The sequence below is a fragment of the Stenella coeruleoalba genome, assembly GCF_951394435.1.
Source record: "Stenella coeruleoalba genome assembly, chromosome: 1".
NCBI classification, from domain to species: Eukaryota; Metazoa; Chordata; class Mammalia; order Artiodactyla; family Delphinidae; genus Stenella; species Stenella coeruleoalba.
The window spans coordinates 148,378,368-148,395,310 of NC_137169.1; the positions used below are offsets into that span (position 1 = coordinate 148,378,368).

Consider the following 16,943-nt stretch of genomic DNA (forward strand, 5'->3'; position numbering starts at 1 on the left):
TAGTTGCATCAAGCGGGGGCTGCTCTTTGTTCCGGCCTGCTGGCTTCTCACTGCAGTGGCTTCTCTTGTTGCGGAGCACGGGCTCCAGGCCCGTGAACTTCAGTAGTTGTGGCTCGCGGGCTCTAGAGCGCAGGCTCAGTAGTTGCGGCGTGAAGGCTTAGTTGCCCCGTGGCATGTGGGATCTTGGTTCCCCGACCAGGGATCAAACCCACATCCCCTGCATTGGCAGGTGGATTCTTAACCACTGCACCACCAGGGAAGCCCTAAATCCTTTTTTCTCTTGTAATTCCTATCCTGCCATTACATAATCTGCCTAATCTTTATAATGTCATTCTGTCTTCTCAATCCGATGCCTTAGGCCTAAATTTCTCCTGGGACTTCTTAACTACCTCTCTCTCATCTTCCAATACATCTTGTTTATTACTGCTATATTAACTTTCTAAAACATTTATTTCACCATAGTTTCTTCTAAGGCCTTGGCTTCCTAATGGGTAATAGTGGCATATATTAGGGTTCTTGTCAGGAGTAAATCATTTACGAAAAAGGGCTTAGTGTAGAAACTTGACAGTGGTAGTTATAAGTGTTGGTGTAATGCATTATCTTCCCCCACTCCCTCATATATAGGTAGCCAGAGACCTCTGTGCTCTTCATTCTGCATTCAAAAAACTAGAGTTTAAAAAAAACGAATTTACAGTTGTCTATTCACTGAAAGATATGAGTAATTAATGAAGCTTAATATGTGGGGGTAGTTGCTCATGGTAGCAGTCAGGTGCCCCAAGAATTTCGAATTAAAGGTAGCCTTGTTACACAGTAAAAACCCAGAGGCATCAATAGGAACTGAACTCTCTGGAAAGGCCAATTAAGTTAACTAAAAATTTACAGCCAATATCATTAGCAATCAGTAGGTCAGGCCACTTTCAAATAGGGGGTGTAGGCAGAACCCTGATGGTGGGAGTGTATGATTTGTAATAACCTTGGCTGTGTAAGGCAAGAAAAAAGAGAATTCAGAGTTGGGAGATGGGTTCCTATATTTCTTAGTTTATTTTTTTTAAGATGAGACATTTAAACATGTTACTAGGTTACAAGAATGAAGTCAGCTGAGAAAGACATATTAAATATAGCTCAGAAGGATTAACTGATGTTCATAAGAAAAGGAATGGGATCAAAGTACAAGAGAAGCACATTTTGCTCTTAGCCTAGATAAAGGGTCGAGTATGGGGACTTCCTTTGTGGTCCAGTGCCTAAGAATCTGCCTTCCAATGCAGGGGATGTGGGTTTGATCCCTGGTTGGGGAACCAAGATCCCACATGCCACGGGGCAACTAAGCCTTCATGCTGCAACTACTGAGCCTGCGTCGGGTCTTCACTGATGCACAGGCTATCTCCAGTTGCGGCAGGCAGAGGCCACCCCTCCGTTGTGTGCAGGCTTCTCATTGCAGTGATCTTCCTGCACCAGGGATCGAACCCGTGTCCCCTGCACTGGCAGGTGGATTCTCAACCGCTGTGCCACCAGGGAAGTCCTCAACTCGTTTTAAAAAAAATTTATTTATTTGGCTGCGTTGGTTCTTAGTTGTGGCACGCAGGATCTTTGTTGCAGCACATGAGATCTTTGTTGCAGCGTGTGGGGATCTTTTGTTGTGGTTCACAGGTTCTCTAGTTGCGGCACACAGGCTCCAGAGTGTGCAGGTAAGATCATGTTGGTTCAAAGATTGCTAGGAGAGCTAAGAACTTGAGTTATTACAACAGGAGACCCTTTCAGTGGTATTTAGGAAGTTTTTGTGTGTCCGTTTTTGCAATATTGGTAGGTAAGAAATATTGGTAAGAAAATAGATGTTTGGGGGCTTCCCTGGTGGCGCAGTCGTTGGGAGTCTGCCTGCCAATGCAGGGGACACGGGTTCAAGCCCTGGTCCAGGAGGATCCCACGTGCCATGGAGCAGCTGGGCCCACGCGCCACAACTACTGAGCCTGCGCTCTGCTTTAGAGCCGACGCAGCCCAACTACTGAAGCCCATGTGCCACAACTACTAAGGCCTGCGCGCTTGGGCCCTGTGCTCCACAACAAGAGGGGCCACTGCAATGAGAAGCCTGCACGCCACAATGGAGGGGTGGCCCCCGCCCACCACAACTGGAGAAAGTCCGTGCAGCAGTGAAGACCCAACGCAGCCAAAAATAAATAAATAAAATGAATAAAGTTATAAAGAAAAAAAAATAGATGTTTTTCTCTAGAATAAATAAGAATGCAGTCAGCATAAATTCAGAAAGTGATTGGGACCAAAATATGCATGTTCTACATTAGCAGGGTAAAAAAAAATGTTCTTTGTTACTGTGGAGTATTACCATTTGTTCTTGTATCACTAAATTGTAGAATGGCATTCAGCAGGTTACTTATCTGGGTCTTGATTTTGCACATGCAAAACAGAAGGAGTTAACTATGTGGGCTTCTTCTCTGTAATACCCTATGTAATTATCTGACAATGTGTTGTCCAAAGTGTTATCTCCTATAGGGAAGAAAATTTCTCCTTTGCCAACCACATAAGGAAAATCTTCCAGAGAATGAAGTCAATGTAGAGAAAGCATGGAAATAGGGCGACAACATTCTGATAACATTTGAACCCCTGACTCCAGCCATACCCGAAGCCATACACGTGTCCAAAGCCAAGAAAATGCCCGAAGCCAACCAATTTCCTTTTTTTGTTTAAACTAGTTCGGGATGGAATTCTATCACTTTTAATCCAGAGTCCTAATATAAATACTATCTTAATAAAACTCATCAATAACATCCCATTTCTACATTAATACAGGGACTCTTCTGAGTTTAACTACTAAAAATTAGCATGCTCCTAAAGTGATGACTGTGGCTGGTGATCTCCAAGCCACAAGTGTGGACCTTTGGATTAGTATAAAAGGAAGGGTTTCTTTAATTCCATGACCTGTGAGTATATTATTTGCACCATTCTAAAGCTTGAAAGAGGAATTCTAGTTACCTGATGAGATATGTAATAGACTTTAAAAATAATCCAGTAATTCTTGGTTAAATGTTCATTCAGTTTATTATTAAAACTGCTGGGTAATTCTGTATTAAACGTTTATAAGGGACTTCCCTGGTGGTCCGGTGGTTAAGACTCTGCGCTTCCACCACAGTGGGCGCCTGTACAATCCTGGTACCTGGTCAGGGAACAAAGATCCCACATGCCTTGCTGCACAGCCAAAAGAAAAAAAAAAATTATAACTACTACTTAATTTACCTCTTGCTAATAAAATAGTGTGTTAAACTTTCAGTTTGGGTTTATGGGGAATAAGGCACAACATTCTATGCTCTTCTTGGTTTTTATCTGCTCATTTAAAGTGAGGATATGAAAGTAATGGAACAAGTAGAGTATATTTTTAAATTTCAACTTAGATTCCTGGCGAAAGCTAATTGTAAAGCACGTTAGTAAGGATTTTTATTGGAAACATCAAATCTTCTCTAAAGAAGATTTCTCCAAAACTTTGAGAAAAAAGGTCAGCTCCAGGATTTCCTCATTGTTTATGGTATAGAAATCTCTACTACATATCATGAAACTTTCATAACATCCTCCAGTTCTCTTTAAAATAAACTTTCTTTTACTGTTTTCATACAAAAGAAACTTCCACAAGAATTTGTTGAGTGCAGGATAGGAATGAGTGCCTAGGGATTCTGGACTTCTGTTTCTATAACATGTCTAAACCATAATGTGGTCCCTCCTAGGTAACTTTTTTTTTTAATATATATACACCAGCATTTTAAAAAATTTATTTATTTTATTTATTTATTTTTGGGTTTTTTTGGCTGCGTTGGGTCTTTGTTGCTGTGCGCGGGCTTTCTCTAGTTGCGGTGAGCGGGGGCTACTCTTCACTGTGGTGCGCGGGCTTCTCATTGCGGTGGCTTCTCCTGTTGCGGAGCACGGGCTCTAGGTGCGCAGGCTTCAGTAGTTGTGGCTCGTGGGCTCAGTAGTTGTGGCTCGCAGGCTCTGGAGCACAGGCTCAGTAGTTGTGGCGCATAGGCTTAGTTGCTCCGTGGCATGTGGGATCTTCCTGGAGCAGGGCTTGAACCCATGTCCTCTGCATTGGCAGGTGGATTCTTAATCACTGTGCCACTAGGGAAGCCCCCTCCTAGGCAACTTTAAAGAACAGTATGAGTCAGCCATCTTTAATTTCTGAGTGGTCGTTGTATAGAAAATCTGGAATCTGATGTTTGTGATTTATCATTTAGGATTTCTGAAAAGCAGAACTTCCCATTTTCCAATAGTTTGATGAATCTCGTTTATTAAGAGGAAAAAAAGAAAAACACCCTTAACCCTTCTGTTACTGAATATGTGATTCTCATTTTAATGTTATATTTGTGTTATTATGGAATTGTTTATTCCATTGGTAGGAACAGATCCAAGTTTGTGGGCCTAAGGCTTAAACAACTTTAGGGAGCCCCCTTTTAAAACTGTGGAATAAATAAAATGGTAAGAATATATATATGCCATTTTAACTTTTTTTTTTTTTTTTTTTTTTTTTTTTGCGGTACGTGGGCCTCTCACTGCCGTGGCCTCTCCCGCTGCGGAGCACAGGCTCCGGACACGCAGGCTCAGCGGCCATGGCTCACGGGCCCAGCCGCTCCGTGGCATGTGGGATCCTCCTGGGCGCGAACCCGTGTCCCCTGCATCGGCAGGCGGACCCCCAACCACTGCGCCACCAGGGAAGACCCCCATTTTAACCATTTTAAGTGTTCAATTCTGTGACATTAAGTACATTCACATTGTGCTACCATCACCATTATATATTTTCAGAACTTTTTCATCATCCCAAATAGAAACTCTATAACCCATTAAACTAATTTTCCATTCCCCCCTCTCCCCTGGCCCATAGCTTTTGTCTCTATGAACATATCTATTCCAGGGACCCTATATAAGTGGAATCATACAGTACTTGTTGTTTTGTGTCTGGCTTATTTCACTTAGCATTATATTTTAAAGGTTCATTCACATTGTAACATAATCAAATTTCATTCCTTTTAAAGGTTGAATAATATTCCATTGTATGTATATACTACATTTTATTTATCCATTCAACTGTAGATGGACACTTGGGTTGTTTCTACCTTTTGACTTATTGTGAGTAATTCTGTGAACACTGGTGTGCAAGTATCTCTTGGAGTCCCTGCTTTCAGTTCTTTTGGGTAATGGGATCTCTTTTAAGAAAAAGGATACAAAACAATGAATACAAATATAAGTACAAAAGGAGGGACTTCCCTGATGGTCCAGTGGCTAAGACTCCACACTCCCAATGCAGGGGGCCCGGGTTCAATCCCTGCTCAGGGAACTAGATCCCACATGCCACAACTATAAGTTCACATACCGCAACTATGAGTTCTCACGCCGCAACTATATAAAAGATCCCGCATGCCACAACAAAGATCCCACACGCAGCAATGGAGATCCCGCAAGGCGCGACTAAGACCTGGCACAGATAAATAAATATTAAAACAAAACAAATATAAGGGGACTTCCCTGGTGGCGCAGTGGTTAAGAATCCACCTGCCAATGCAGAGGACACGGGTTCGAGGTCTGCTCCAGGAAGATCCCACATGCCACAGAGCAACTAAGCCCGTGCACCACAACTACTGTGCCTGCGCTCTAGAGTCTGCGAGCCACAACTACTGAGCCCACGTGCCACAACTACTAAAGCCCGCGCGCCTAGACAAGAGAAGCCACCGCAGTGAGAAGCCCGCGCACCACAACGAAGAGTAGCCCCCACTTGCCGCAACTAGAGAAAGCCCACGTGCAGCAACGAAGGCCCAATGCAACCAAAAATAAAATAAAAAATTTAAATTATAAATATAAGTACAAAAGGGAATATTTGGAATAAGAAGAAAAATAACAAAAATATAAATTTTTAAAAGCTGATAAATACAAACAACAAAAAATCCAGAAAAAAGTAACATATGTTGTTATTAGCTGTGATAGAGCCCTGTGATACATTTTTTCCCCTGCATTTTTTGGCTGCATACTCTTTATCATTTCTTCACAAGACAACAATTTTTTTTTGTTGTTGTTGTAATAAATTTACCCATTTATTATAAGCTAGCAATGTTTCAAATGGTGGAGCCTCTACTGGACTTTCAATTCCTTCAGTCTTCTGATGGCTGTGAGGGCAGGGGCGGTATTGTAGGTCCAGGCACCACCAGCTACCATTCATGAAGGAACCACAGTGCCAGATCCCCACAGCTTGTCTCTTCGTCTTGGTTTTACCACAGAAGGAGCTGTGCTGGCTGGTGTGCTCGCTGATTTCAATTTTCTTCACAATTTCCCTGAAGGAGGCACCATTACAGTCCCGTATTTACTAACAATTCTGACCGTTTTAGTGCATTTAGCCACATTACCACAAACTAATTCTGAGCCCAGAGAGCAAGACAGTTTTAAAGTATCAGTTTCTATAGAGAGAGTGAGAAGATAATTCAACCTTCCCTCTATGTTGGTTGATTGAAATTTTTTCTGATTATTAATAGTTTAAAATTTTTTCTTTCAGCCTCTAAACTAATTCGTGATTCCATGTCTCTAACTTTCTCTGCATTGTCTTGCACTGGTGGTGCCTCTCACCTAAGAGTGAGCCCCTTGGGGCTCCAGCCCTTTGATCTCCCTCCACACTGTCCCAAGTCCAGCTCCTTGAAGTATCTGGTCCTCCCCACTTCGTGAAACCTACCTCTGCCAGGATGGTCTTGGGTTGGTGAGTGAAACCGGGATCATAGTGGTCCCAAGTAGTGACTCATTTAGCTTTTTCTCCTTGGGGTCAAATATGTGGATGTGGAGGGACTGCTGACAATCTTGAGACTGCCACCAAGGAATAGAGGATGACCCCCAGTGGTCCATGGCTTCCACATGCCTGAGACTACTGCTTGCTTTCTTTTTTCATTGAGGAAAACTGAGGGCCTTGGAAAGGAGCTTTTCAAGTAAGGTACTCTGCCTATGAAGTTTCCTTAGCCTCTGTGCACTGGCCAAGCAAGGGACAGTGGGTGACCTGCTTAGTAAGAAAAATGCTATGCATGGAGTAGGCTACTTCTGATTCTTGAAGCCCTCTTCTTCTTCTTCTTAGTTGAGGCTCAAATATCCTCAACACCAGGCTCAGTACACAAAAACTCAAATCAGGAAACGTTTAAGTCATTCCAACATTCTATGACTCAACATCGAGTTATCCTGGCTTCACATACCATCTCAATAACTGAAATCCTACATTCTTTGTGTGTCTTAAACCTTCAGTTGGGGAGCTCATGCCTTCTCTTGTAGGTGCACTTCTTACACGCAGATTCATGAGAGAAACAACCCAGGAGAACAGGGACTGAGACCCTGCCATTCATTCATCTGTCAAATCTCTGCATGCTAATTATGAGCAATGCATCATTTAAGAGTACAGGAAGATGGGAGTGTGCATCCCTCAAACGGTCCCCCATGTTTGTTAGATACCTTCCTGATGCCCAATGTCTGCTTCTGAGATCAAAAGTTTTGAGTCCCTGTTGCCATATATGGGTCCAAATAGAGACCTCTTGTGCACAGCCTCTTGGACACTGAGTTTTTCTGGAAGCATAGATGACCTCTTCTAGTATAAGCAGCTTGATGAGAGTTCCTAAATTCTCTTGGCTCTGGTGAAATAATTTACACTTTTTCCAGGCATATCTTGCCTGCCTTGGCTCCTGTTGAATCCCAGCAATGACAATGAACAGGAAACAAAGAAAAATAACGAAGATATATATTAACCAAATTTCACGTGTAAACTGCATTTGGATTCTGAATTAAACAAATCTACTCTAAAAGCAAACAACCAAACAACAACAAAAACATTTATGAGACTATTAGGATACTTTTTTAAGGTAAGATGATGGTATTTTCCCCTTAACATTTTATTATGAACATTTTCAAACATACAGTAAAATTGAAAGAATTTATAGTGAACACTGTATATCACCACCTAGATTCTGGCTTTAACATTTTACAGTAAGTCCCCTACCTATGAACCTTCAAGTTGCAAACTTTCAAAGATGCGAACGTGCGTCCCCATGTCCAATCACGTAAGTTAGTTCACGTGTCTGGTGTAGATTGTCAGGTGCCTGCATCCTCTACAAGTGGTTGCGCTTTTGTGTACTTTACTGTACAGTACCGTATAGGGTACAGTAGTACAGTGTCTTTATTTCAAGCCCAGGATGTCCGGAAGCAAGCATAAAAGCAGCAGTGATGTAGCTGGTACTGCAAGGAAGCGCCAAGCGATAATTACGGAAACAAAAGTGAAAATTGAGAGGGTGGAGCAAGGCGAAAAGATGGTAGATGTCGCTTGTTCTTATAACATGAATTGTTCAACCATCGGCACGACTCTAAAGAACAAGGACAAGATCATGGAACATGTGAAGTCTGGTGTGCCGATGATGTCGACAATAATATTGGAGAAGTGTGGGAAAGTGATGGAGGAGATGGAGAAACTTCTCAGCGTGCGGTTGCAGGATCAACATCAGCGCTGAGTCCTGCTCAGCTTAATGCCAATTCAAGAGAAAGCTAAAAGCCTTTATGAAGACTTAAAGAAGAAACACAGCGAAGAATCAGAGGGCGCATCTTTTAATGCCAGCCATGGCTGGTTTCATTGGTTCAAGGCTAGAGCCAACCTTCACAATGTAAAAGTAAGTGGTGAGGCAGCAAGTGCGGATATGGTAGCAGCCCAGGAATTTCCTGAAACACTTCGAGAAACTGTTGATGAAGGCACGTATTTACCCGAACAGGTTTTTAATGTGAATGAGACAGGACTGTGCTGGAAGAGGATGCCAGACCGAAGTTACATAAGTATGGAGGAAAAGTTGATGCCACCCTATAAAGCAGCAAAGGTTAGACTAACTCTGTTGTTTGGTGGCAATGCTTTTGGCGATATGAAGGTGAAGCCTCTCTTAGTTTATCATTCAGAGAACCCAGGAGCCCTTAAAAACATAGCCAAGGGCTCTCTTCCCGTTGTGTGGAAGAGTTACCCCAAAGCCTGGGTTACACAGGCTATATTCCAGGACTGGTTTTTCCACCACTTTATCCTGGAGGTAGAGAAATATTGCTTGGAGAAGGATGTCCCATTCAACATTCTTTTGCTGCTGGACAGTGCTCCGGGCCATGCCGCATTCACGGACAACTTTAATCCCAACATCAAAGTAGTGCACCTGCCACCGAATACTATGTTGCTCATCCAACCTATGGGCCAGGGAGTTATAGTGTATGCACATGGCTGATCCGCTTTGTTGTGCAACAGAAACTAACACAGTATTGTGAAGCAATTATACTCCAATAAAGATCTATTAAAGAAAAAATATTATTTATTTATTAAAGAATTTTTTTTTTCTGCTGACCTTGGGTGTGTTTTTTTTTCACATCTTTATTGGAGTACAACTGCCCCACAATAGTGCGTTAGTTTCTGCTTTATAACAAAGTGAGTCAGCTATACATATATACATATCCCCATATCTCCTCCCTCTTGCGTCTCCCTCCCACCCTCCCTATCCCACCCCTCTAGACATTCACAAAGCACCGAGCTGATCTCCCCGTGCCATGTGGCTGCCCCCCACCAGCCATCCATTCTACAATTGAGAGTGTATATATGTCCATGCTACTCTCTCACTTCGTCCCAGCTTACCCTTCCCCCTCCTCATGTCCTCAAGTCCAAGGAAATATTATTTAAGTCACACATTTTGTCAGGCAGTAAAGGTGAGTGACGAATCAGGAACAACCTTGCGACAACTTTGGAAGGACTGTAACATCTACGAGGCCATAAAAAACATTGACATTGTTTGAAGTGAGGTTACGGCTGTCACCATAAATGGGGTTTGGAAGAACCTTTGCTCAAAGTTTGTTCACAATTTTTATGGATTTGAGAAGGTGAATGAGGAGTCCAAAGAGGTCTTCAGCAACTTAGTGACCCTCAGCGAGAAGCTGGAGCTAGATCTGCAAGAGGATGACTTCATTGAACTCCTTGCTGTGCAACACGAGGAGCTTACTAATGAAGACCTGGTGGAATTGGAGGCCCAGAGAAAGGACGAAGAGAGACAAGAGGAAGAAGTAACTGAAGAACTGATGAGATTCAGGATGCAGGAAATGGCAAGGGGATCTTCTTTATCTGAGGAGGCACTGTTAGTTTTTGATGCACAGGACCCAAACGTAGAAAGGTACACGAAGTTTGCAGCAGTTCAGAATGCAATCCAGTTCTACCATGTCACCTTTGATGAGAAAATAGAGCTACTACCCAGACATCACTGGATCGTTTTTTCAAGAGGGTAGATAGAATTGAATCCAGCAAGGAACCAGAACCTGTGCCATCTACATCAGGTGTGAGTGAAGTTGCAGCTTGCCCTCCATCTCCTATTGCTGACCATCCTTCAGCTCTACCATCTCCCACCTCCCCTCCCTCCTCCAGTCAGTAACTCTTCTTGCCTGTTCACTCGATGCCAGCCCCCGTATGCCAGGTGTTGGACTGTACTACAGTACTTTTCAAGGTACTGTACTGTAAGATTAAAAATGTTTAATTTTTGGTTTGTTTTTTATGTACTATTTGTGTGGAAAGTTTTATAAACCTATTAGAGTACAGTAGTATATAGCTGATTGTGTTAATTGGGTACCTAGGCTAGCTTTGTTGGACTTAACGAACAAATTGGACTTACGAACGTGCTCTTGGAACAGAACTCGTTCATGTGTGGGGGACTTACTGTATTATACTGGCTTTTCTACATATCTATATATTTACCCATTTCTTTATTTATCCATTAATCCATCTTATTTTTGGTGCACTTCAAAGTAGTTGCTAGCAACCAGAGCTCCCCAAGGCCTCCATAACTCTGCAGTGGGAAGGCCAGATGGGCACAGCCCAAGTATTGCACTTTAGCTACAAAAGAGGCTAAAGATGATGACATTGGTTTTGTTTCTTTAACACAGACCAAAATAAGGGTTATTTAACCAAGCTGTCTCTCCCATGGAAATGTCCAACCAGGTGAACAGTCAGGGGTGTAGGGCTCTTCCTTTCTCGTTCCATCGTTTTCTGGGATATTGCCTTTTTGTTTTTGGTGGGTAATGGCTCACCACTAGCCCTGCATCCAAGTTCCAACCAGTGGGAAATGAGAAACATATATATGCACAGACTAGGAGAAAGTTAGACTGAAGTAATGGGACATTCCTCTAAGGTCTGGGGCAGTTGAGTTTCTGGGTCTTGGGAACAAGACATACATTAGAGGAAATGGGATCATGTCCAGGTAGCTGGAACCACATCCCAGAATAGGAAAGACTAGGTCATCCCGTCTCTGAGAATGGATCCCAGCCTAATGTTCCCCTGGAGAATTCTTTTCACATGCTCTAGTAATTGGGAATATTCTATGGTAGAATTAGCCCCTGGTTCTCTGGAACTCCTTAGGACGTGTTATTTTGTTCAGGAAACGGTTTCTGAGCTCCTTCGATGTACAATGCTTAATGCTAAGCAGTGGTATGAGATGATTATACTAGTAGTGCTGGTGAGTGCTCCGGCATTATCCTATCCTTACAGACATAAAAGCTTTAACTCAGGATAATGATTCCTTACATTTGTAAGGTGAATTAAAGATTTCTCAGAATACTTTCATAGGATTTATTCTCATCACTTTGTAAGGTATTATCTTCATTATACAGTTAATAAACAGGCTTGGAAAATTTGCTGAAGGTCACACAGCAGAACTAGGACTCAAATCCATGTCTTTGAAATCCTTACTCACTGCTCTTTCCACTACAGCACAGCCACTTCTAGATTATTTCAGGAAGTGCCAGAAGTTTGCCTCTCCAGGTTGTGAAAGTCAGGCTATTCTTACAGTGCAGGAATATCACCGCATGGATTACTTGCCAATTGCCAAGGTAAAATGTACCTTTACAATGAAGAGTTTTAGCAGCCGCCACTTTTACCAAGTGATCAAACTTATTAATGGACAACCTGATATTATGCACACTCTGATATGATGTGATGCACTAAGAAGTGAACAATATATAATTTGTAGTGTGTTTTTACTAAAAAACACTTAACTTGAATCAAATCAAACCTCTAGTTTCTAACATCTAGATCTAGTCTGAAGTTTACAGGAAATACAGGGAATAGCGGAACAAGTGAAATGGCACTAGGAGAAAACAATAGGCAAATACAGGATGTTGAACATTTTAACAAGAATCCTAGCTTGGAATCTTTCTTTTTAGAATTTTTGAATTTTATTTTATTTTATTTTTTATGCACCAGGTTCTTATTAGTCATCCATTTTATACACATCAGTGTATACATGTCAATCCCAATCTCCCAATTCATCCCACCACCACTCCCACCCACCACTGCTTCTCCCCACTTGGTGTCCATATGTTTGTTCTCTACTTCTTTTTTTTTTTTTTCGCAGTACGCGGGCCTCTCACTGTTGCGGCCTCTCCTGTTGCAGAGCACAGGCTCTGGACGCACAGGCTTAGCGGCCATGGCTCACGGGCCCAGCCGCTCTGCGGCATGTGGGATCTTCCCGGACCGGGGCATGAACCCATGTCCCCTACATTGGCAGGCGGACTCTCTACCACTGCGCCACCAGAGAAGCCCCTGTTCTCTACTTCTGTATCTCAATTTCTGCCCTGCAAACCGGTTCATCTGTACCATTTTTCTAGGTTCCACATATATGAGTTAATATGCGATATTTGTTTTTCTCTTTCTGACTTACTTCACTCTGTATGACAGTCTCTAGATTCATCCACATCTCTACAAATGACCCAATTTCCTTCCTTTTTATGGCTGAGTAATAGTCCATTGTATAAATGTAACACATCTTCTTTATCCATTCGTCTGTCAATGGGCATTTAGGTTGCTTCCATGACCTGGCTATTGTAAATAGTGCTGCAATGAACATTGGGGTGCCTGTGTCTTTTTGAATTATGGTTTTCTCTGGGTATATGCCCAGTAGTGGGATTGCTGGGTCATACGGTAATTCTATTTTTAGTTTTTTAAGGACCCTGCATACTGTTCTCCATAGTGGCTGTTAGATTGGAATCTTGAAAGAGTCAATGTCATGAAAAAGAAAATGCAATCCCAGTTTTTTAAGAAAAAGTTACCAAAGCCATTCTTAAAGTGAATATGTTTTTTGCTTGTCATTATAGAGTAATTTTCTTAGATGTGATGATATTGTAGTTTTTGTTATTTTTTTTTTACAGGTATAGAAAGTTTATAGCTCAGCATTGCCAATATAGTTAATTTGACACCTTAGTGCTTAGTCCTACTTGCAAAGTGATTAACAGCTATACAGTAACTTGTTTTATTGTCATCAGCTTTGGCTCAGATGTTTAAATACTTAAGCAACTTGGAAAGATTTTTCATTTGTGTTCTGTTTTCTTGTTTTTTGCATGGGCATGGGTGCAGGTGGGGATTATAATAAAGAGGGGTCAGTTCAGTATAATGAAGACAGATCGGGAACTAAACAGCTACTAAAATTTCACTTACTGGGACTTCCCTGGTGATCCAGTGGTTAAGAATCTGCCTTCCAATGCAGGGGACAGCGTTTGGATCCTTGGTCAGGGAACTAAGATCTCACATGCCACAGGGCAACCAAGCCCGTGCGCTGCAACTACTGAGCCTGTGTGCTCTGGAGCCCGAGTGCCACAACTAGAGGGCTGTCAACGTCACAACAAAGACCCAATGCGAAGAAGTAAATAAATAAATATTTTAAAAATTTATTTTAAATTTTTTCATTTACCATTTCCTTACAAAATATGTGTGGGAGAATATGGCTTAAAGACAGTTGGGAAAAGCCTCTTATTTGTTCATACTACTTTACTGTACTACTTATCCAGTCTGACAATAATGCCAAATTTATTTACTACCTAGGGCAAGGGTAACTAAGAGGAATTTTATGAAGTCCAATTAATTTTGATTCTGAGATCTTAAGTGCTTAAAATTTTGGAGTTCTTCAGATTAACTCAAAAAAAAAATCAACAACCAAAATACCCCAAAGGTTAGATAAAGAGCAATTGGTTAGCCATCAACAATTATCCAATTCTTTCACAGATTAGGATTAGTTAGTAGACTAATAGTCTGTAGACCAAGGCAACTTTTCTTAAGCAAGATGCTTCTATTAAGGAGAGAAAAATGATCTCTTCAAAAACAAAACACTAGAGTAACGGAAATAAAAACAAAAATAAAGAAATGGGACTTAAAATCTTTTGCACAGCAAAGGAAACCATAAACAAGACAAAAATACAACCCTCAGAATGGGAGAAAATATCTGCAAATGAAGAAACAGGCAAAGGATTAATCTCCAAAATATACAAACAGCTCATGGAGCTCAATATCAAAAAAAACCCAAACAATCCAGTTAAAAAATAGGCAGAAGATCTAAATAGACATTTCACCAAGGAAGACATACAGATGGCCACGAGGCACGTGAAAAGAAGCTCAATGCTCAACATGACTAATTATAAGCGAAATGTACCTTAGACATAGAGAATGGACCTGAGGACACGGGGTGGGAGGGGGAAGCTGGGGCGAAGTGAGAGTAGCATCGACATATATACAGTACCGAATGTAAAATAGCTAGTGGGAAGCAGCAGCATAGCACAGGGAGATCAGCTCGGTGCTTTGTGATCACCTAGAGGGGTGGGATAGGGTGGGTGGGAGGGAGGCTCAAGAGGGAGGGGATATGGGGACATATGTATGCACATGGCTGATGCACCTTGTTATACAGCAGAAACTAACACAGTATTGTGAAGCAATTATACTCCAATAAAGATCTATTAAAAAAAAAAGAGTGGTCTAAAATCATTCTAGAGCTATCTCTTGGGTCAGAAATAGAACAATGGACAACACACTTTCCACAAATGTACCATTTTCCCTTGCTTCCCTCTGTCCCTCCCTACATCCTCCCTCCTGCCTCCCTCCCTTTGTTTTATTTATTTGAAAATTTTATTTATTTTTGGCTGTGTTGAGTCCTCGTTGCAGTGAGTGGGCTTCTCATTGCAGTGGCTTCTCTTGTTGGGGAGCACGGGCTCTAGGTGTGTGGGCTTCAGTAGTTGTGTCCCACGGGCTCTAGAGTGCAGGCTCGGTAGTGGTGGTGCATGGGCTTAGTTGCTCCGTGGCATGTGGGATCTTCCCGGACCAGGGCTCAAACCAGTGTTCCCTGCGTTGGCAGGCGGATTCTCAACCACTGCACCACCAGGGAAGCCACTTTCTTTTTAAAAGAGAGAAGTTGGTTTTATATATCAAACCCAGAATTTTCATGTTTCCCAATTTTGGTGCTAGAGATCCCCAAATTCCTTGAACTCATTTGGGAAGGTTTCTGAAGGTGTGCATTATAGTAAACAGTAGCAAAATACCAAACCACTTCTATTGCTAAAAAGCAGCTACTCCTGCTTGTGCTTTTAGAATACTAGTTGTAAAACAGCAACAACATGCAAAGTGCGCCATCAATTGGGATTTGAGCTATTCTAAGGAAAAAGCATTGTTTTCTTTAAAAACAGTGCAAGGCAGGATGTCTATAATCATATTGGGCAAATATTGAGTTTTGGGGGAAAATGTCAGAAAACATCCAAAAGGAAGAGACAATAGCATTATATTTAGTATTCTAAAGGCATGCTTCAGGTAGTTAACTATGATTCTGGTAAGACCAACTGCTCACACGCACACACATAGATTTTAATGGTTAAAAAACCCTCAAATTTGTTACTTTATTTATTTATTTATTTTTTGGATGTACCACATGACATACAGGATCTTAGTTCCCCGAGGAGGGATGGAACCTGTGTCCAGTGGAAGTGTGGAGTCTTAACCACTGGATCACCAGGGGAGTCCCCAGATTTGTTACTTTAGAAAAATAAATGCAGTGGATTTTCAGCAATATTATTGACTCTGATTGCTCAGTCCACACATAAGTAATTGTTGCTTTCTATGGTGATAGGGCGTCTCTGCACTAATTCCCATCATGTTGAAAAACACTCTTGCAGGTTAAGTAAAGACCGAACTGTTGCACAAAGTAAGATTTACTCATCAGATCCCACTGATGTGCCTGTCTCCTGGGCAACCTTCTTGGTGAAGCTTTATTGATTTGATTCAAAGTTTCCTGAGGAATCCAGCTCATGTCAACATCATTCTGACTTGACCTACCCATCTCTACCTCTGTATGGGTCTCTTGTGCTTTCTAGATTCTAGGAGCTGATGAAGGCCAACAACCATAAAGAGCCCAAGACCAGTAAGGAACATATACCCGAAGACTGTTTCTCCATCTAACCCATCTTCTGTCTCAATAATTGTAACTGTTTGATAGAAGACAGCATCTTGGAAAATGTTGCCGTTCAAATCTTTGTAGTTCAGACCAGACCAAAGGGCCTTCCACCCACGGGCTCTGCAGGAATGAAGGAGTACTCAAAAACTGCCTGCCTCTGGGGCGGCACTACAGTGTTCAGAGGAAGAGCTGTGAAATTCTGGATGTAAAACTGGTAGTCCTGAAGATAACGGAATGAGGTGTCTAGAGATTCAACAATAAAATCTGGTCTGTAAAGCCTACCAGGAACTTCACAATGTTATCTGCTGGAAACTCTCCTTTCACAAACAGGATGGTTGTATCTGCCCTCGGTGAAGCTTCAGGTTCACCAGATACATCTTCTTCCTCTTTATCTTCGGCCAAATATGTGGGTTCATCATCTTCCACCTCTGCTTCATCGTCTTCATCTTCATTTATAGAATCTTCCACTGTTTCTTCATCTTCTGTAAGACCTCGAGTCACTGCCAATGAGCCTCCAGGATCTCCTCGGAGCAAGAGGCTGGCAGGGAACAGCAGCAGGAGAAGCAGCAGCAGGCGGGGGAGGGACTTCATGGCGCCGCCGCTCCGGCGTCCGGTCCCTGTTTGTTGTAGTTTCATAGCATATTGTTCTTATTCTGTGGAAATGCATGCTACAGTATT

The 16,943-nt window shown here is 42.1% G+C and overlaps 1 pseudogene across 1 annotated transcript; it reads right to left on the minus strand.

Moving 5' to 3' along the window:
- Positions 1–15,953: 15,953 nt before the first annotated feature.
- Positions 15,954–16,856, minus strand: LOC307176296 (translocon-associated protein subunit alpha-like; annotated as a pseudogene). Its single transcript has one exon. The product of its transcript is annotated as a translocon-associated protein subunit alpha-like (transcript).
- Positions 16,857–16,943: the final 87 nt, after the last annotated feature.